Raw genomic sequence first — 21,921 nt, 5'->3', positions numbered from 1 at the left:
TTTATTCATTTTTCATTAAAAATGCATGTTAAAACTTTTTGGATGTACATTGGAATGACTTACATATAAAATACAATAGTTTTATGACAGCAGTTTTTTTTATCTAAATTATTCTACATTTTGAATTTTTGAACACGAGCCTCTTCTGACTTAAAGTCAAGACAAATGAGTCATGAGGATTTGATTTGAAAGTAAACTTTATTTAAGCACTGATTTGTAATCAGAAAGGTATGAAATTAATCATTTTATATGTTTGTTACACTCATTAAGCCAAGCAGAAGAAGTTTCATACTGACAAAATCACCATTTTTAAAAATGTTTTTTCACTTTAAAATGGGTCCATTTGACCCACAACATAACAGGAGGGTTCATAGGTGAGTCCAAACATAATTCATCCATCCAGCCATCATACACCGCTTACTCCTCATTAGGGTCAGGGGGGGTTTGGAGTCTGTCCCAGCTGATTGAGGGTGAAGGCAGGGGACACCTGGACAGGTAACAGTCTATCACAGAGCTACACATAGAGACAAACAATCACATTCACACCTATGGACAATTTAGAGTGACCAATTAACCTCAGCATGTTTTTGGACTGCGGGAGGAAGCCAGAGAAAACCCACCATACACAGGGAGAACATGTAAACTCCATGTACAAAGATCCCAGGAAGGCCGGGACGCTAACCGTGGATCTTCTAGCTGCTATCCAGCGAGCCACTGTGCAGCCCCAAACACAATTCAGTCACCTGTTGTCAGTCATGCATGCACTTCCTCCTTCCTGCTATGACAAGACAAAATACATACTATGAAAAATGTTCACGATCAGCAGTTTTGAACACATTTACGAGCTTCTTCTTGCCTCCACTCAGCTGTGTGACCATTTTACACATCTGTAACGAGACACCAGTGGAGTCAACAGTGGTTCTGTTTACGACTTGTGTTTTCAGCGCGACGTAGAGCTACTCAGTGCTTCTGGAAAGCTCTATATCCAGTCTATGAATACCAAGGTCTCCCCTGAGCCCGAGACTCCCTCAGTTGTGTAATAGAGTGTATTGAATTTCCCTCACATTCTCACTTTAATTATCTGCTGTGACCTATTGGCACTGATCACAAGCTTCAGCATAGCAATGCGGTATGCAGACAAAACTGTTATGCAGTTCAAGTTTTTACATTAGTGCAGGGACGAGTTTAAAAAGCAGTGACCTTCATGCCGAAACTAGTGGCTATCCATCTGCATGAAGGGCTGAGGAGATGAGCAGGGAACAGAGCAGCACCGCCTGATGTTAGCTGAGTAAAGAGAGGCCTTGGAGGAGGCGGCTGTCCTCTGGCCTGCAGTCAGGGGGATAAGTTAGCCATGACACATTTAAAATGCACAGTGTGTGTTGCTCAGTGCTTTATTATGAACAAAAAAAACACAGTAAAATGTAATTACAGGGAATAATGGACAAATAAGTCGTGGCTGGGTCAATATATAATTGTGGGAGTTTTTGTATCATAATTCGTTGGATTTTGGTTGATTTTTATGTGAATGTTCTTAAAGAAAATATTAGAAGTTTTACTGATATATATGTAATCACTTTAGATATTTTTAGGATTTTTTTGGAAGTAGAATTTTCTTGCCAAATTTGGGGGCTTTAAAAAAAAAAAGAAACTTTTAAGGGAAACTTTTAAGGAATTATTGGAATTTTTTTCCTGAAGGTTTTGCAAATTTTCTGAAAGTTGGGGAATTTTTTTGCTGAATTTTTGGATTTTTTTCAGACAAGGAAAGAATATTTTTGGTGCCTGTAAATGAAGACAACTGGAGGGTTAAACTCACATTTCTGCACATTTAAAAGTAAATTCATGTTGAGTTAACTTCATAAAACTGACTCCAAAATCTATTTTTCCTTCACCTTGGGTTTAGGAGTCCAGATCCAGTCTTCTGTTCTCATACGTCTGGACCATTTGAGATGGTTAAGACTGGTATTAAAAACACCTTTAAAGCTAATCCTACAAACTCAGTGTGATTGGTTGGTTGAACATGATTTTACTAAACGTTGTCGTATCTCAAACTGAATGTAATTGAGCCAAAACATGATTTTTTAGAGTGTACTACTTATGTAACGGATGTAATACTCTCTTGACTGTGGAGAAGGCAGGTAAGTACCTGTGAGAGCAAGAAATATGTCCCCATAAAGCAGCACATACAATGGACCATTCATTCATTTTATTACACAAAGGGAATATATTGATAGGAGGAATAAAAAAAGGTAAGCCAAGAAGTCTACGAAGAAGCAGGAATGTTTGGTGGAAAGAATAGAGCAAATAATCTGATAAGCGATACTCACATTGCAATATGTGTTTATAATATTTGTTTTTTCCACATGAACAGCCGTCATGAGAGATCATTAGCATGTTGAACCTGCTGTGTTCTATACATATTCCATTCAACTGCAGCTCCATGAACAGCTCATTGTGCTCAGTCAACGAGTATCTGGGGACACCAGCTGCCAACAAGTCCAACCTGAAAGCCTTTGAGCAGAAACCTAATGTAGGACAGGAAGAACCAATCAATCATTGTGTAGGAGCCACAGAGCAGCTAAAATAATGAAAACCAGAAGAAGGCCCTGCAGAGCGGACACCTGCGATGATGGCTGCCGGGTCGCTCACAGCAAAATACACCAACTGTCCTGTAGAGTCCAACTTTCTGACAAAGTACTGAAGAGCAGCAGAGTCAGAAGTAAATTAACATTTTTCTGATTCAGGAACACATCACAGCGTGAACCAAACTGCAGCCTCTTGTCAGCGGTGCATCATTATGCAGACCTGCACTGCTCTGTGGATGGAGCCTGCCTGGGTTTTTTGTTTCTTTTTTTGATACAGCTCAGGAAAAGCGGTGAATGATAGCGTGCAGCAGTGTGTTGCTGAACACGACTGCCCGAGTGTTACACAACAACTGGATGGCATCTAAATCCTATCAGTTAAGGTTCTATAGCAGTGATAGAGAGAAGGAAACAGGCTGGACAGAGCTTGTTGTGTTTCAGGATTATGTTGCTGCTCATTCCACTGTGGGCTAAAACACCTGAATATCTGACACAAACACAAACAACATCTATTTAATCATGTCACTGTGTTTATCCAGCTCAGCTCCTCAAAAGCTATTCTTTACATTTTGGATTTATTTTATTTCATAATAATGCCACTGATTCCATTTCTTAGGTGGGTTATTGACATAGATTATTTGACAAATTAGGAAAATTAACAATAACATAAAATAAATAATACGATTGCTTACATGACTTAAAATATGATTTTTAGCCCTGGAGACTGAGAGGCTAAACTGGTCCTTTTTGCAGTCCTCTACTGCCCTCCTCTGGTACCTCTGCAAAATGTGTGCTGAATATTCATCTACTAACTCCAACACAGCTGTACAGTCATGGAAAAAATGATTAGATCATCCTTGTTTGCTTCAATTTCATGTTAATTTCAATGCCTGGTACAACTAAAGGTATATTACCTGAAGAATACAATGAACACGACTTTAAATGCAGCTGATTCCATAATACTTCATGTCCCATCTGACATGCTTCAGCTTCATTGTATTCCAGGGTATATAAGAGGACATTTCATGTCATCAGCAGCACATGCAAAGGTCTAGAGTGGTTTCCTGCTGACATTCAAACTGTAGCACAACTCAGAAGTTGGCAGCTCTCACATAATGCCTAAAACTAAAGAATTATGTGAAGCTACAAAGGCAGCCATCTTGGCACTGCTGGAAATTGGCATGAATGAGAGACAGGTAGCAAAAAACCTGAAGATCTCCAAGACAGCCGTTCATTACACCAAGAAAAAACAAGCCCAACATGGTTCTACCAAACTGCTAGCTGGTCAGGAAACATCTTTCTACCCACCAGATGACCGTCACTCATCTGTTCCTGTGTCAGGAATCGTCCTCAGACCTCCAGGGACCTTAAAAATGAGTGAACACTGGAGAAATGTGATTTGTTCAGGAAGGACAGTTGGAAAGCGACTTGTTGAAGCTGGTCTGAAGTCACACAGGGCAGGAAGAAGCCCTTCATCAAGGAAAGGCAGAGGAAAGCCTGGTTACTCTTTGCTGGGATCACAAGGATTGGACTGTTGATGATTGGACTAAGGTTCTCTTCAGGGATGAATCCAGGTTTCAGTTGATGTCCACTCCATCCAACTTACTGGTTAGGAGGAAGCCTGGAGAAGCTACAAACCAGACTGTCTGCACCTACAGTAAAACATGGGGGTGGATCAGTGACCATCTGGGGTAGTTTCAGTCTGGGTGGAACAGGGCCAATGAACCAGGTCATGTTTGGGGTTACTCTTGAAAACAGTCTTCTTCCATCAGCTGGAAAACTCTTTGTCTGCAATGACTGGATTATTGTGTATTTTGGAGAAAACTGTCAAGCCTACAGTTGATGATTTCATGCTATAAATCCATATTGCAGCCTTTCTCTACTTCTGTGATACTAAATTACATACTGATTTATCATCTGCACCTGCGGAAACACTTTCCACTCAATGATAATGATCTGCCTTATCTGATAATTAAGCACTCTGTATATATTCCTTATATTACAATGAGGCTTCATTAATTGTATTCCTGGAGATCCACACAGTTAAAGAGTGTATCTAATGGATTGAAGGACAGTGGAGTGCATGAATCTAATTGGTTTATAATATTGTGAGGAACAACATACATATAGCGCACAGAAAACTAATGACGTTTGAAACCAACTTGCATAACTGCTGTCATTAATAATGAGGTAAAGATGATGCTGCTGGGCCAGATGGAGAGAAATCCAGAAGTAGGTCAAAGAATCTCTGGTTAACACTGGAATATTGTATGTACATTACATCTCTGATAGTTCAGTCTGTCTAGAAACATGGTTTTCTGTCTATCTTCCAGCAAAATGCAGCTGAAACTGCCTTAAATTGTGCAAACAGACTGTCTTCACCAGAGTCAGAGTGGACAAAGCCATATGGCAAGCAAATATATGAAACCTAAACCAGGTTGGATAATTGGTTGAACAGGGATTTCAAATCTGTCCAATGATTGATCCAAAGGTGAGACGGAGTTCAATCTGTCTCCTGTTAGCGTTCTCCTTGATTCCTTTTGATGTGTTTTTAACATGGTTCTGTGAGCCTGGATGTCTCCAACAACAACAACCTTCTTCAGGGAGTAAACATGTTTCTTTGATCAGTCAATGTTCACCCAGAACCTCCAACCTTAAACAAACCTTTGGAAAGTTGCCAGCATAGAGAAATTAAAAGCGGATTAAATGTCCAATACGTGGTTTCGATTGAAGGTGAGATGTGCAAGATTTTGAACAAAACTTCAGCATTAATATAACAGCAATCAGCTGCTAGCAGGAGCTACAGTCTCCACTAAGACTGGAGGCTCCTCACCGAATTAGCAGCCGCCAACAGAAGCTCTAAATGTCTGTAGTCACTCCTCAGCAGCTACAGAACCACCAGGCCATACAGGAATACAAACAAATCACAAAGAGGCACCAGGGTGAACTGGTTCCATCAAACCAACTGCCAAGAGTGAGCATTTTAGTTGTAGATATACTCGTGTGTGGTGATTGCTGGGGTCTTATAGGAGGAGTTGTGGTGGTGGACCAGTCCAACGGGTTGGGAGGTGTGGAGGACCAGGGCTGGGAGGAGGTCTGGAACTCCTCATGAGTACCAGGTGGATCTGGAGCTCAGTCTTCAGTCAGCTGTAATCGATCCCAGTTCCAAACACACAGCCACCAGCGACTGTAACAGTGAATTACTTACTTCATGCACACTCATTTCATTCCAGCTCAGTGTGAGAGTCTCTGTTGTTGTTTTGAGGCTCTCATCTGCTTCTTCTCCACGTCTGTTCTGGTCTTTGTGTTTCTGTTTCCACATGGGGGGCAGCTTCTGTCCAATGAACCGTGGAAACAGACTCTCATGGAGTGGAACAGACATGAGCAGAGAAGAGAAAAATAAAGGGAGGAAACATGACTTGAGTTGACCACAACTTATTATGGAGCTGAACTGTTTTGTTGTTGTTGCCTCTCGTGCACACAGCCGGTCTGGTTGCCGGTTTGTGTTGGTCTAAGATGCTGGTGCTTTAATGTCATCCACTGGTTCTGGAAGCTACCTACAGAGCCCTTGACCCTCCTGTTGTCTTCATTTACAGGCACCAAAAAATATTGTTTCCTTGTCTGAAAAAAATCCAAAACTTCTGCAAAAAAAATCCCCAAATTTCTGAAGATTTGCAAAACCTTCAGGAAGAAAATTCCAATAATTCCTTAAAAGTTTCCGTGAAAAGTTTTTTTTTTTAAATACCCCAAATTTGGCAAGAAAATTCTTGTAAACATTTTCAAAAAATGAGTAAAAATCTTCCAAAAAAATCCTAAAAATATCTAAAGTGATTACATATATATCAGTAAAACTTCTAATATTTTCTTTAAGAACATTCACAAAAAAAAAAAAAATCAAACAAAATCCAGCTGGATTTTGGTTGATTTTTTTTCTGAAGAAACATTTTTAACATTTCTTTTTTTCCACCAGAAAATGTTCAATGATTTCCCAAAAATGTTGAAAATGTGGACATCAGAAGTTTCACTGTGAAAATATATTTTTTCCCACATTTTCAGACTTTAAAACGGGTCAATTTTGACCCTCAGGACGACACGAGGGCTAAAGCGTGACTACTGTAACTCTCTTCTTTCTGACATTAACCAAAGGTCACTGTCTTGCCTCCAACTAGTTCAAAATGCATCAGCATGACTTCTTACTGGCTTTAGCAGACGACATCAACCTCTCTGTGTCGTCTCTTTGTTGACTTGATTTTCAATGTTTTTTTTTTAAAGTGCTTTATCAGTTAAAACATGCAACACAGACAATCAAGCAAGCCATAGGAGACAAGTCAGAGCATTCAATTAAAATGAGTAGGAAAAATGATACTAAATCAAATGGATAATTAGCTAGATTAGCATTCATAAAGAGCAAAGGAACTAGGCAGTTTAAAAATTAAAGAATAAGATTGAGGGATAAAGTCAGAAATTAAAAATCAAAAAGTCAGAGAATTAAAAAATTAGAGAGATGACGTCACACCAAAGAACCAGGCAGCTAAAAGTAAAATAACACTAGAAAGAACATCTAAAATAAACAGGACGTAATACAGAATAGAACACTTAAACTAGATAAAGCTAAAAGAAAACCTCACATAAAAGCAAGTCTGTAAAAGTGGGTTTTAAGAAGTGATTTAAAGAAATTACCGAGTCTGCAAGCCTTATCTCCTCTGGCAGGTCGTTTCAAAGTACAAAACACAAGAATAGATCTTTGAAACCTAATTTGATTGAATTATTTTTGTGTGCTGTCGTTTCTTAAATTGCTTACTGGGGTTTTAATTGGTTTATTTTTGTTTGTGTGTGTGTGTGTGTTTCTTTGTGTTGGCAGTTTACATTTGTGTGCCTTTGGTGTTTTCATTTAGTTTGACCCTGCTTTTGTTTGGCTTTACTCTCTGTTGCCATGCTGCCCTCTGGGTTTCCTGCTGGGGTTTTTTTGGTGTGTGCGTGTGTGTTTAAGGTCCGTGTATATTTTGGCAATTGGATTTTCCGTTCTGAAACGGGGATTGAAAAACAAAAAATGAGTGGTTATTTGATTTTCGTTTTAAAATACAAAAAATAAAATTGAAATACAAGGCGTTTTTCTTTTTCATGATCAAAAGGTGATATACGAAATTTTAAAAATGCTTTGATTTTCATTTTATATTTAGAATAACAAAAAAATAAAATCAGTAAGAGACAGAAACGAAAAAAGGTCCGTTTTTTCATTTTCTGAGACCGGAAGTGGTCATCAGCAAGTGTGGCGTCAAATGACAACAAGACTCTCAGAGGGCGGAGCCAGAGAGCAGTGATTGGTCAGACTGACTGAGAGCCAGAGAGCAGTGATTGGTCAGACCATAGACAATATAGAAGACAGCGCGCTAGCGGATCTAGTCTATGTGTATCTATGGTCGGCACGTGTGGTAGCATCTCTGGCTGCTGTTGACTTTGTTTTTGGAGTAAAACACGGTAAGAATAAAATAAATACTTCTAACCAGTAGCGTTGTTTTGTTGTACGTTAAGTCAGCGACTTGTGAAGAGTTGTGTTTTGTCGTGTTTGAGCAGTTGGTCCGGACGCGTTAGCTAGCTAAGCGGCTAAGTTAGCTAGCGGGCTAATTAACACAGGTGGCTAACTTACCGCTGAACACCTGTGTTAGTTGCTGCTGCAGCTGTCCTCATTATTAGAAGGAACTTCTCAACCTGTATTTCTCTGCTGTGTATTTTAGCTTTTAAAAAGTTATTTTACTTTAAGGTTAACTGAAACCCGTTCAGCTGCACTGAAGTTTAACATTCAGCTGCTTTGAATTAAACCGCGCTTAACTTAACATTGCACATTACCTCTCTGAATCTCCATAATTTCATTAAATTCCTTCTCTCTTCCACTGCTCAAGTTCAATCCAGTATATAAAGTGACATTAATAGTGAATAAACTAACAACCAGCCATTGTATTTATTTATTGTTGCTTGTATTTGTAGTAAAACATGAGTTGAAACATCCTACTTTTGGATCTAGAACTGCACAAGCCATTCATTTTCAGTCACCTGAAGAGTTAAACTCCCCTTTTTATGTGAGATTGAAGCAGAAAGTCTGAGTGAACAAAGAAAGTTATTTATAATTTGCGATACCTGTTATCTCTGACTGAGGCTTTAGTTTTTGTTGAGCCGATTTACACGTAGAAACTTTGTTCAGGAAGATTTCTCAGTAGCTCAGAGGACAGGCTTTTTACACAGCCTTGTAAGAGAATGTCTGTCAATGCTGGAGAGCGTTTGTGATGCTGAAGCAGTGACCAGTTTTTCTGTTTCTTCTCTGGAGATGCACAATGAGGGACGTCTGCAGCGACTGAGAAAGAGTCTCACCACATCCTGACATGAGGAAAAAGACTTTATTGAAGACTACAATGAGAAAAACTATCAGACAGCAGATGGCTGCATTCAAGGTGAGCTCTGAACATTTGATCTGGAAAAGGAATTCAATCACGGCAGCATGAGCTTCATTTCAGTCTGTAGCTGCTGAATTCATGGATGAATCATCTGGCACTAGAGAAGAAGACCATCAAACATCCATGTCAGCTGATGGAGGTCCAAGAGTCTCACCAAACAAACAACCTACAGAGTGAAGACCTGGAATCTGATTGGACGGCCTCCTATTCAGCCACGTGTGTGAACAAATGCCTCTGAGCTGATTTGTTTTCTAAAATAAATCCAGTTTGAGTCCTAATCTATGCCTGTGTGTTTGCTTCTTTACACCACTGTTAACAGTTTAGGCTGTTAGATTGTTCCAGATAAGACAAGTACAAGATACTTCAGAGCCGTTCTACCACGAGCCTGACAGGAAGAACTCCAACAGCTACTGAATGTTCCTGTGGTTCCCTCAAGGCTACAGGAGGAGCCCTACGAGGACGAGCTGGTCCACGTTTTTTTGGTCTACATTGAAGGACTTTAGGTGGAATATTCCTTTGAACAAACTTTTCAAGTTTATGTTCAAGGATGTTGGGTGGAATATACCATCAGACCAACCTCCAAGGTCTACAGTAGTGAATTTTAGGTGGAATATACCATTAAACTCACCTTTTAGGTCTACATTGGAGGATTTTAGGTGTAATTTTCTTCCAAACCGTCTTTTATTCTACATGTAAGGATGTTTAGGATGGTATATTTTTCCAAACCAACTTCTCAGGTCTACATTTAAGGTGGAATATTCCTTCATATTAACTTTTTTGGTCTACATTGAAGGATTTTTTCTAAACCACCCTTTTGGGTCTATATTTGAGGTTTTAGGTGGAATATTCCTTTTAACCAGCCCCTCAGGTCGCTGAGGATTTTGGATGGAATACTCAGTTAAACCAACATTTCAGGTGCATGTCCAAGGATTTTTGGTGGAATGTTCCATTAAGGTGGATGTGTGAGGACCTTGTAGATGGAATACTTCCTGAAACCAACCTTTTAGGTCAACATTCAAAGATTTAAGGTGGAATATTCCTTTAAACCAACCTAAATTTCATGTTTTGATCATTATCAAGTGGGAAACCTCAATCCAGACTCCTCATAATGATGTTTGAGATTTATGCTGCTGTTATTTGTTTAGTCCAGACTAAATGACAGAAATCCACAACTGGAATTTTATTTCAGGACTCAGTTATTAAATGTCAAAACAATCCATGTGACTCTAAAAACTCAACAGCTTTACAAACTCTAAGATTAAACTCTCCACAAGGATCCAAAATAAGTTGGACTTCTACATGAGAGCTTTAATTATTCTTCATCTACTTCCTGAAAAGTTTGGTCAATAAAAAAGACAAAAACTAATATTTTCAGCTGAACTAAAGACAGACTTTGTGATTTTTCTGCTCACATGTGTTGTTGTAAACTTCTTCTTTCAAATAAATAGCTGCCTAACCCCCTGGAAACCAGCGTTTGTCCTGTTTTTGTGTTGCTCCTCGGTGACCCTAGACAGCCGGGTCCTAATGTTTTTTGAGCAACACACCATATTATGACATTTTTACAATGATGGTTCTACTATGGAACCAGTTTGACATGTTCAGGTGTTCTTTGTGTGAAAACTCAGATTTCAGGGATCAGAAGGTGGTTTTCAACTTTCTTTGTTAACTTTCTGCTTCAACTTTAAACTAAATTTACTTCACTAACCCAGCCCTCTGGACTTCCAGTAAGCTGTGTTCCTATTGGCTGTCCAGGTGGCTGCTTGGTGTTATCAGGAACACCTGAGCAGCTCAGTGGCTTCCTGCTTTATTTTGCTGCAGCCAAACATTTCCTCTGCTTCTCTTCACCACAGAACTGGGTTTGGCGCCGTTGCTTTAGTTCTTTAGGCGTTGGCTTACAGCTTCCAGCAGTAAAATCGTCTTTAATGTGTTTCTTGGTGTGTTTTAGGGCTTTGTACTGGATAGTTGTCTTGGTAAATGTGGTTCTTTAGCCACAGTTGGCACATGGTGCTAATGTGTGCAGTGATTGGTGGATTTGGTACAGCTGAGTTGTGTCTTTATCTTGGCTGTAGTCAGTCTTTAGAGGTTTTTGGTCAGACACATTCTGTATTCTTGTTTGTGAACCAGCGTTGGTTGTCCAGAAGGTAAGAGTTCCTGTCCTGATTCTCTGTTCTCAGAGCTTCTCTGGTAGGCTGCAGGAGACTTTAGCGTTTGGGTTGTGCTAGTTTGGTTTTTGTACGGTTTCATTTGGACGACTATCTTGAGGCCCCTCCATGTGGTTTAGTGAGGTTTTCTGGAACAGTTCTACAAAGCAACCTGCAGCAGAAGAGACTTCGAGAGTTTTTAGGAAGTTCTGGAGACCAGACTTTAGAGCAGCAGAAACATTTGTCAGCAGTTTGAGCAGGAGAAGGTGAGCTTCAGAGTAGAAATGAGATGGAAACCTTCTTGACCCGTGTGGTGAGGTCCTGTACCAAGAGTTTGAGCAGGTTGTGAAGAGTCTGTAGTTCTTTGGTCTGAAAACACAAGAAGAGTCGACTCATTAAAGGAGAAAACAGGAGATATTGTTGGTTCTTCTGTCGCTCTGCAGTTTCCAGTTTCCTTAGACTGAATATCAAGTTTATATTTTAAATGATTTACCATGTGAGCCCAAGAAACCTTCAATAAACTCCCTCCATCCCCTGGACACAACACATTTTATTACCATGTTAAATCTTTTTTAAAAATATGTATATATGAGTTATATATGAGTTTTAATCATAGTTTTAGCATCATTTTTTGTCTTTGCTTGTTTAGTTTTGTCATCTGTGTGAAAGGTGCTAAACAAATAAAGCTGAATTGATAAACTGAATAATTGACTAACTCATGATTGTGACAACAGAGGTATTTTCATTGTGATTTAAGGGTTTGCTTCATTTTTAAGGTTGGGGTTAAAATCTTGACAGAAAAAAAGATTAAAGAAATAAACTACATTAAAAAAGCAATTAAAGGAAAAAAGCATTTAATACAATAAAACTTTTAAAAAGAAAATTAAACATTAACTACAATTAAATTATATTAAACAGACAAAATATTTAATTTGATGATTAAACAAGATACAAAACAATTATGAAAATAATATTGATAATTATGAAAGTAAAAAATGTTTTAAACAAAAACATGAAAGATGAAATATTTTTGATAATGAAACATTTAAAAAATACAATTAAACAAGAATATTAAACTTTTTTAAAAAAAAATTAATTTGATTATTAAATCTTTAAAAAGACAAAACATTTAATTGAAAAATTAAATGTTTAATTAGAAAATTAAATCTTAAAGACAATAAAACTTTAAATAGGAATTAAACAGAAAATACAATGAAGCATTTAAAAAGAAAATTAACCATTAAAAGGTGGTAAAACATTTAAAAAGAAAAACCTTAACGTTTTAATCGAAAAATTAAACATTGGGAAGGAAAAGGAAATTTTTCAAACAAGCCAATAAAACATTTGAAAAAACAATTAAAAAGACAAAACATTTTGACATCAAATCAGACATTACAAAAGAATAAAAGGTGAGAAAAGAGCAAAACTAAACATTTAAGAAGAATCAAACTAAAGACAAAACATTTGAAAAGACACCAGTTAAACTTTAGAAGATCAAATTAAACAGAAGAGACAATAAAACAATCAAAAGAGCAAAAACAGATAAAAGCCTTAAAGTGTTTTCTAGTCTGAAATGAAAACATCAAGTTGTTTCTTCAAACATTTCCTCTTTCTATGTTCTTGGTTTGATTGTGGACAGATTTACTAAGAACTCATTTCAGAAAACTGATTTCCAGATAAAGTCTACTAGTAGTTGAAGGCATCGATCAAACTAATTATCTTCTGATCTCCAAAAAACTTTACTGTTCAGTGAAGAGAATCAAAGTTTGTTGAGGATTTCTAAAAACCCACAGGTGAAGGTCTGAGAAAAACTCGGATGATCTAAATGTGAAATCAAGACTCATGGTCACAAGTTTTAAGGCTTCTGTTAATCAGAAAGTTCAAACTAACAGAGAAGTACTGAGAAACTTTTAAAATTTCAGTCCTCAGACTGTCTGAAGGTTCAAACTAACAGAGAAGTACTGAGAAACTTTTAGGATTTCAGTCCTCAGACTGTCGAAAGGTTCAAACTAACAGAGAACTACTCAAGAATTTTTAGGTTTTCAGTCTTCAGACTGTGGAAAGGTTCAAACTAACAGAGAACTACTCAGGAACTTAGAAGATAACAGTCCTTGGACTGTCTGAAAGTTCAATCTAACAGAGAACTACTGTGGGACTTAGAAAATTTCAGCCCTCAGACTGTGTGAAAGCTCAGGTCCTGAGGACTCGGGAGGTGTGGAGGCTTTGGAAAGTCTTGGAACTGAGGGTTCCACCCTCCAGCACAAAGGCCGAAGTCCAGCCTCCTGAGAAAAACGGTCGAGTCGAGACTCGAGTTAAAAAAAAACCTCGAAAATGACAAAAAATAGATGATAAATGCGCAAAAAAAAGAATAATTAGTATCTGAGCAAGTAGCTCAGGGGGATAAGAAGACAGACTACTGAGCGGAAGGTCGCAGGTTCGAGACCCACCACTGGCAATTTTCTTTCTTTGTCTTTCTCAGGATTTTGAGAAAATTTAAGAAGTGTCTGGTCTTGAACCAGCGACCTGCAGCTCCACAGGCAAATCCTTAACTCACTGAGCTACAGATCAGACAAAAAGAAATAAATTCGTCGTCCCTTTGACATCGTAGTTACTGAAGTCACCACATGGGCGGAGCCAAGGCAGAGTCTGGGTGGAGTCAGGGCGGAGAGTAGGTGGGGAGGTGGGTGGTGGCCTCCCCCCTCTACTCCCCCACCTCCCCCCACCACCCACCACACCTTCCCCCGCCCCACGAGTTCTTCGAATCTCCACGAGTTCTTCAAGTCTCGACGGGTTTTCCTGGGTTTCTGGAGTTTCCACCAGGTCGGAGGCAGAACAAGTTGTCATGAAGAGGTGTTGAAGTCGGCCAGGATGGACTGAATTTTTACAGAGACTAGAAGGAAGACGACTAGAAGAGCAGGTCTTTAACCACCATCCATAAAATCCATGGAGTCGCTCCAGAGAAATGAAGGGACGTCAACTTTTATCAACCTCCATCCAGATCTTCAACTTGATATCTTTACTTTGACATTTTTAGCACCACAAACCTTTAGTATCACACTTTATTATCATTTATTAGGACTTTAATGGAATCCACCAGCAGATTTAGTTTTTGTTGAGAAACTTTATTCTTGTCGTAGTGGGACTGCAGTATTTAAAACTGTTCCTTCTATTTGACCTCATGTTTATTAGTTTTAGTGGAGAAAGTTATTTTAATTGTCCATTAGTCTCTTAAAAACCAAATAATAAATTGGATTAGTCAAGACGTTTAAATTTCTTACTTTGTCATATTTTAAATATGACAAAAAAATATAAAAATAAAGCGTCTTGAGACAATTTGACCTGTAATTGGCGTTATATAAATAAAACTGAATTAAAATTGTATGTATCTCGTAATGTTGGAGTAATTCAGCCATATATGTTGGAAAACACATTTTCTTTGTCCATTAATCTGTTGATTGTTTTCTCCAGTAATTAATTTCTTGTTTTGGTTTATAAAATGTCAAACCCAAATATATTCAGTTTACTGTCATAAAAACCAAGAAGATTTACATTCATGATGCAGGAATCGGGCAGTTTTTCACTTTTTATCTTAGTTTAGTCAGAAAGATAGTTGATAATATGTGAATTGTTGCAGCTTGTGAGCCGTAGAAGGTTTTAATCTTTGGGGCCGACTGTCAGAAAACATTTAGAAACCAACATCAACAAAACACTCAGCAAAGATTTGAACATCATTAAAGGGAAATCCAACTTTTGCATGACAATGTCTAATTAAAGGACATTTATTTCCAAGGTAAATGTGTGATATTCATCCTCTGGAGCTTTCTCTTCACATCGTCTTCCACCTGGACTGGTTTGGTCGGGAGCATGTGCAACAAACATTTGAAAAACTGTACTTTAACATCAATGAATGACACTGAAGTTTAATCTCTACATAAATGAGACTGAGGCCTTGTCCACACGTAGCCGGGTTTTTGTAAAACCGAATGTCCTGCCTCCCTACGTCTAGAAAAAAACCTTATATACACACCACCTCGTTTTTAGAAAAAAACTTCATCCACACCTAACCGCATAAGTGCGTTTTTCAGCACATTCATAAGCATGCCGGACCTTTAGCTGGCAGTAGTTCCCCAAATCCTAGCAAGGTGGTGGAGAATAACCGTCCCTAACGTTGTCCTTCGCCTGTGTTGTTGAATGTGGAGCAGTATCTGGGCTTGTAAAAACAAGCAAGTAAAAAGCGCCTGTACAAGAAACAGCGCCCAAAACCTTGTGAGAGCATCCATACTGTTACCGAATGTAAACACAGGTCGCATATGTGACGTAAGAACATATTTTGTCACAGGCGGTGACGTTTCGAAACGCAAAACCCTGGTTACTGATGTCCACATGCAGACGCATAAAATGGAGAATTCGCAAATCTTTACTTTGGTCGGAGTTTTTAAAAAGAATCGTTTTTGATGATGTAAATCTGCGTTTTCGTGTGGATGATAGGCCGAATCGTAGAAAAATATCTTTGTTTTGTGAGATACCCGGCTACGTGTGGACAAGGGCTGAGTCTGGATGTGCTGCTCTGTCATTAACTCCTAAGTTTAGGGAAAGTTCAAACAAAAGAGGACAGTTCAGATCAGACTTGAGAATGAGCTTATTTTGAACAAACATCTCAGACTTTCTGAGCTTCAGCACCTCTAGCAAGATATTTTAACAACAAGCAACTCCAGAGATCCAGAAGTTGGAGAGAGTTAGCTTTAGCTGAGCCAAAGAACATGTGGGACGCTAATCTAGCAAACATTTCAGACTTTTCTCTGTGAATTCTGAGAAATAATTTCCTATTTAATGACAGAGCTACACATCTGAACTCAATCTCATTAAAACAGACTCTAATTCAGTGTCATCCATCCATATTAAAGTGCAAGTACTAGTGACGTCCTTCCCTGTCGAAGCGTGTCGCGTAATCTAGGTATTTTTTTGTGAAGCGCGTTTCGAAGCTTGTGTTGATGATGTATGTGGTGATGTTCGTAGCCTCGTGAGCCTACTGTATATTGACTTGCAATCGGTTTGAGGCTCTTTTTGCCATGGAGCCAGCCAGAAAGAGACGATTCTCCCCTGTCTGGGAACACTTCCACTTGATTTCTCCCAATAAGGTAGGCACACAGCACACGTGAAATGTAATATGAGTAACTGTGACAACACCGCATATTGTTTGTTCCAATTTATTTTTTCTTTTCTTTTTTGTATTTTAAAAGGTGAAGTGTCTGTTGTGCTCCAAGGAGCTTGGATACAACACCACCACCTCATCTATGCTGAGGCATTACAGAGCCCTGCATAAGAACAAGGAGACCAACCACGGTGGATCAAGCTCAGGTAAGGCATTTTAGGATGCAATGATAAGTCAGCAAAAAAAAACCCCCAAGAACATAGAATTATATATTTGCATTATAAAACAATAATTTATATTCTGCATATTACTTGTTTGTCAATATATATGTAACCAAATAGTGATTTCATTTTGTCATCAGGAGAGAATGATGTGAATGAGGCCTTGGTGAGCATGGTCATTGAGGATTCCCAGCCCTTCTCTACTGTGGAGGACAAAGGGTTCAAGAAGCTTGTTCAAGCTTTAAACCCTAGCAATGTTCTCCCCACAAGACAGGTACGTATGTGAGCACATGAAGCATTTTTCACCATTTCCCCATAATGGCCATTCTAAGAGTGTTCTTTTATTTTGCCTCTTTTCGGCTTTAAAAGCTATGGTGGAGAAAAGATACAAGAAGTCCAAAGAGGCAACCTCTGTTAGTTTGACGTCTGATATGTGGACCTCGATAAACATGGATGCATATTTGGCGGTGACATGCCATTTTATTGATGCAAGTACTGCTTTGCAGTCCGTTGTTTTAGGGGTGCTGCATTTCCCCCAGGCCCATACTGCTGAAAATCTGGTCAGTGTTAAATGGGCACTTATGTCTGAATGGGGTCTCATCAATAAAGTCACCTGCCTAGTGACTGATGGTGCTCCAAATATGGAGGCTTGTGCCAGGGAGCTCCGTTTGCACCACACAAATTGTGTGGCGCATGCTTTGAATCTAACTGTAAAAAAGGCTCTGGACCAAAACCCTGAGGTTTCTGACATCCGTGCAAAGTCCAGAAAGATAGTGGGCTACTTCAAGAGTAGCACCACTGCAAAGGTGAGTATTTATTTGTTTTTATTGCAAGTGCTTGTTTTTATTCCAAATAACATTGTTTTGTTTAAATTGCTGCTGCAGTGACACTTGAATGTATTTTTTAATTTCATTTTTTTAAGGAGAGGCTGACAACAGTGCAAAAGCAAATGGGCCAGCAGGCACTGAAATTAATTCAGGAGGTGGACACAAGGTGGAATAGTACCTACCATATGCTCCAGCGCTTTTATGACCTGAGAGAACCTGTAGGAGCAGCTCTGGCAGGCCTGCGTACCGACCTTACGTCTCTCACATCCGAACACTATAACATTATAGCAGACTGGCACCTTTCAATGATGCAACAGTGGAACTGTCAGAGGAGAAACTAGTATCTGGCTCTAAAGTCATTCCACTTTTGACTATGCTACACTGAGCGTTGGAGGAAGAAGACGTAGTAAATATCCAAACTCTAAAGAGCAGAGCACTGGTTGAAGCCCTCCAACACCAATTAAGAGAGAAGCTCTACGCACTACAATCAATGAGCATTATGGCACTGGCCACCCTCCTGGATCCCAGATTCAAAAAATAGGATTCTTTAGCCCTAATAAAGCAGCAGAGGCTGAGAGGAGGCTCACAACCAAGTGTGCTGCTGTAATGCGAAGCAATGCCATGTTGCCATCAATGTCATCGTCGTCCTCCTCTCCTCATCCCAGCCACATACATCAGAAGCTTCCTCACCTGCCAATACATATAAGGAATATATTGTAATTATGTTATTGAATGCAGTCACAAGTTACAGCCTGCTTTTCTATCTTTCTTAGGTGGCAGACTCTGGCAGCGATTCAACAACACAGTACAGCAAAGAAGGACCCAAAATGTCACTACCAACGCAACTATAGAAGTTCAGATGTACCTCGGAGAGCAAAATATAAACATACTGCAGAACCCTCTCGAATACTGGAATAGACAAAAGCAGACCTACCCGAATTTGCACACACTCGCTGTAAAAATTCTTTATACCCCAGCCTCATCTGTTCCTTGTGAAAGGGTATTTTCTGTCACAGTTTGCAGGTGGTTTGAACCCAAGGTGAGTGCACACAAAGCAGGCAGTTGGCAGGTCACAGTCAGCAGGTTTTATTAACAAAATTAAACAGTTATGCCACTCAGGCAAAAACTCACTTCAGGTGAGGGAGGGCAAAATCAGGCTACCGGGGAGCAACAGTCCAGGGCTCACGCCGGCCGATCGGTTCACCTCCTCGCCTTGAGGAGGGCAGGAAATCCTCGTCCTCGTATCAGAGGATGGCTGGGGGGAAGACAGACTGCTCCACGGCTCAGTGCTGCAGCGTCTTCTCTGAACTAGAAGCAAGGCAGTATGGTCCCATGTCCCCTGCCATGTGAAGCCGGTCTTCTTAGCAGATGGTATGAGCTGCAGGTGTGAGGCTCTCCCAGCTGCACCTAATCCATTAATCAGCAGCTGCAGAGAGCCTCACAGACCAGCAACACCCCAGCAGGGGAACGGATGGCCAGAAAGGGGCGGGGCTGGCTAGACCAATGACATTTTCAAAAGCTTGAGAAATATTGTCCAAAAAAAGAAACCGCCTGAGTCCCAGCACTGTTGAAAAACTGATATTTTTGAAATGAATAAAATGCTGTCCCTACTTTGTTTTTCAGGTCGTCACTAGTAACACAAGCACAATCACAAAACAACAAGTAGCACAAGCACATAAAATTTTATTTATATAGCCCTTATTATAATTAAAATATCTAAGCACTTTACAGAAAACTAGAACCTGACCCCAATCAAACAGTCAAGCTCCATATCTCAAATCTCTCCCCAATTTGTTTCCACTTCCCCCTCTATCCCTGCTATCAGGAAAAACAGACACTATATTGAGTATATTACTTGTTTACTGGCATTATCATTTAAACACGGTTCAAAGCTTCACATAATGAAGCCAATGTGTCATTATAAGCACTCTGCCTGTTTTACTTTTATTTGTCCACATGACGGCGCAGTAGAGCAAATGAAGCACCATGAAGCTTCAACCCATGAGTGAACCAATTGGATGGAAGTCTCAATGCTTCATGAAGCTTCATCTCACCATCACTAGCAGTTACCCAAAATGTTTGTTGCATGAGCTCCAACAAAACCTGTCCAGGTAGAAGACCACTTTGACAAACAGGAAGTGGGCGATTCCAAGCAGATTTATAGAAGGGGGAACCGGACTGTACTAAGTGTGGTGGAGTATAGAGGGGTATTTTGTGGGTTTTTAAGGCTGATAATGATTATTAGTGAGACATTTGGAGTAGATATTCATTTGCAGTAAATGAAAGTATTTAAAATCTTGGAGTTAAACTTAGAACACAAACTCTAACAGAAAACTTTGTTGATATGTTTTTGTTTTGTTTACAGATGTTAAGTTAAAGAAGTTTTATTCGTGACGTATAACCAATCAAATCACTCCAGAAGACAGAGCGACCACAGGTAGATAAAGGTTCAGAGCCAAAGTAGCACCATTTTTAAATTTATTTATTACTGTAAATCAGTAAAAAATAAAATACTGATAATCAGTAAATCAGTCAGCCCACAATTACTACAATTCTACAATGTATGTCTCTTTCCTTTGACTTGTTATTTGTACAATATACGATGTATATGATGGTGTTTTTTCATACCAAAGGCTATACTATGATGTTTTCTAAGAGACATACGATGCTACTCTGGCTGTTCTGGCTCTGGGCCGCTGCACTCCTCCTCTGTTGTTTTCTGGATTGTACTCAGCTGCATGTCTTCGTCCACCAGGCCTCCGTTGACTCGTCCCGCCTGCCGTCTCTGGAGCTGAAGCTGGATTGGAACAGACCAAAGTACAGTCCAATCACGATGCCAGCTGCCTCTCGAAAGGCTCCTTCATCTGGCAGGTGGCAGCACTTCTTCTGAGGGGAAGCTGAGCTGGACCAGCAGAACTTTGGAGATGTGTTCCAGTGGTTGGTGGATGTGTGTGCAACATATAAGAATCTGAACAGTTTTAAAAGTTACTATACTTTTACTTGTGCAATGAAATATTATTTTATGGCATTTTTTAGATGACATATTATACTATGATGTTTTCTTGAATAACATACTATTTTGACAATATACTGCACTATGACATTTTTTGAACCACATATTGTACATGACAATTTTAGGCAACATCCTATCATTTTGCGCTTTTTGAACCACATAATAATCTATGGGGGGGTTTGTTGCCGACATGCTCTACTATGAACTACAGGCCATACTATGTTATTCTTGAGTAAAGCATACCATACTTTGACATTTTCTGAACTACATCCTATACTATGGCGTTATACACAGAGTGCTTTGGTTACATGTTGATTTATAATCTAGATTTTTTTCTGTTTTGTTTTTTGACAGGATTACCACAGACCTGACTGTGAACACTGTTGACACCCACCTGAGGGAGATGCTGCCTAAGATCTCATGGCTGTTTGGTCGTGGTCTTTCTGGTCCTGCTCCAGAACGCCTTCATCAACTACGTCTTCTTTTGAAGAGGCCCTCAGATGCTGCAATCTCTGACCTTCAGGAGGAACTGCTACTTTCACTCTGTAATGAGACGGCGGTTATTTTAAAGACCCAGCTCCTGGCGGCTTTGAGTGAAAGTTTAACATCCATCAAAACGGAACTACAGACAGTTAAATCTGAGCTGTCGGTCAGTATTTCAAACATCAAGTCTGACCTGGCTGCCCTAAAGCACGCTGTGGGTGAAACAGAAACTTCACTCTCCACATCACCGATGACATCGTCACACTCCAAAGCAGAGCACCCGTCTGCTGAATTTTTAAAAGTAGACAATAAATATGAAGAATGTGAGCAGCAGCAGCCTGTGAGCAGCGGAACAGATGTGATCAGAAAGAAGTCATTTTCTTTCTGGTTGACTTGATGCTGTCAGATGCAGATGTTGGAGCTGATTCTGATCTTTCAGGATAAAAAACTGCTTTTCCTTCACAGACTTTTCAGGAAATTATTCTCTCAGGTTTTCTCTGCTATTTCTATTTTTATTATCTGTGATTATTTCATTATTTCATTATTGTAAAATAAAGTTTGAGGCATAAAGACTCATTTAGTTATTTTATTCCTGAAATCTTTGACGAAGCAGAACTAAACTTCCATTTTCCTTCTTGTACTTCTGATACTAGAACTAAACGTATCTTCAACATGGATCATCTGCTTTTAATGAATCAACAGCAACATCACAACAACAAATGAGACAATTTTCAACAAATTCATGAAACTGATGTCATTTAAAACTATCAGAGTCTGTTTTAGTATCAAAGCTGATTACTGACAACTAGAACATTAACGTTACTGTTTTAATCACATTTAAGTTTCCTGAATGTTACATTAACATCAACCAGCCACAGTTTTATGAACTTAATGAAACACACTACAGGAACACAACACACTTCAGCTGCTGACAGGAAACAACACAAACATTGTTAGCTTGATGCTACATTTAGCTGCTAATCAGGACTGGTCAGCTAGCTTGGTTAGCATCGCTAATTCACATTAAAGCTAATATTCACTGGATGCTAACTCTCT

At 39.3% G+C, this 21,921-nt stretch overlaps 2 long non-coding RNA genes across 4 annotated transcripts in view; one reads left to right on the top strand and one right to left on the bottom strand.

Moving 5' to 3' along the window:
* Positions 1-9,249, top strand: part of LOC129347324 (uncharacterized) — a 496,469-nt gene extending 487,220 nt beyond the window's left edge. For all 3 annotated transcript variants that reach the window (XR_008599364.1, XR_008599366.1, XR_008599365.1), the window contains one exon: positions 8,902-9,249. This is a non-coding gene — a long non-coding RNA (uncharacterized LOC129347324). The remainder of the gene's footprint in view (positions 1-8,901) is intronic.
* Positions 9,250-16,386: 7,137 nt separating this feature from the next.
* On the bottom strand, positions 16,387-20,397 carry LOC111578834 (uncharacterized). The gene is made up of 3 exons (XR_002747021.3): positions 18,501-20,397; positions 18,304-18,376; positions 16,387-18,059 (listed from the first exon to the last, which is right to left on the bottom strand). It is a non-coding gene; the product is annotated as an uncharacterized LOC111578834 (long non-coding RNA).
* Positions 20,398-21,921: the final 1,524 nt, after the last annotated feature.

This window comes from Amphiprion ocellaris, chromosome 17 (genome assembly GCF_022539595.1).
Source record: "Amphiprion ocellaris isolate individual 3 ecotype Okinawa chromosome 17, ASM2253959v1, whole genome shotgun sequence".
Lineage (NCBI taxonomy): Eukaryota > Metazoa > Chordata > Actinopteri > Pomacentridae > Amphiprion > Amphiprion ocellaris.
Note: the sequence above shows the minus strand (reverse complement) of the source record. Positions and strands in the feature narration are given on the sequence as shown.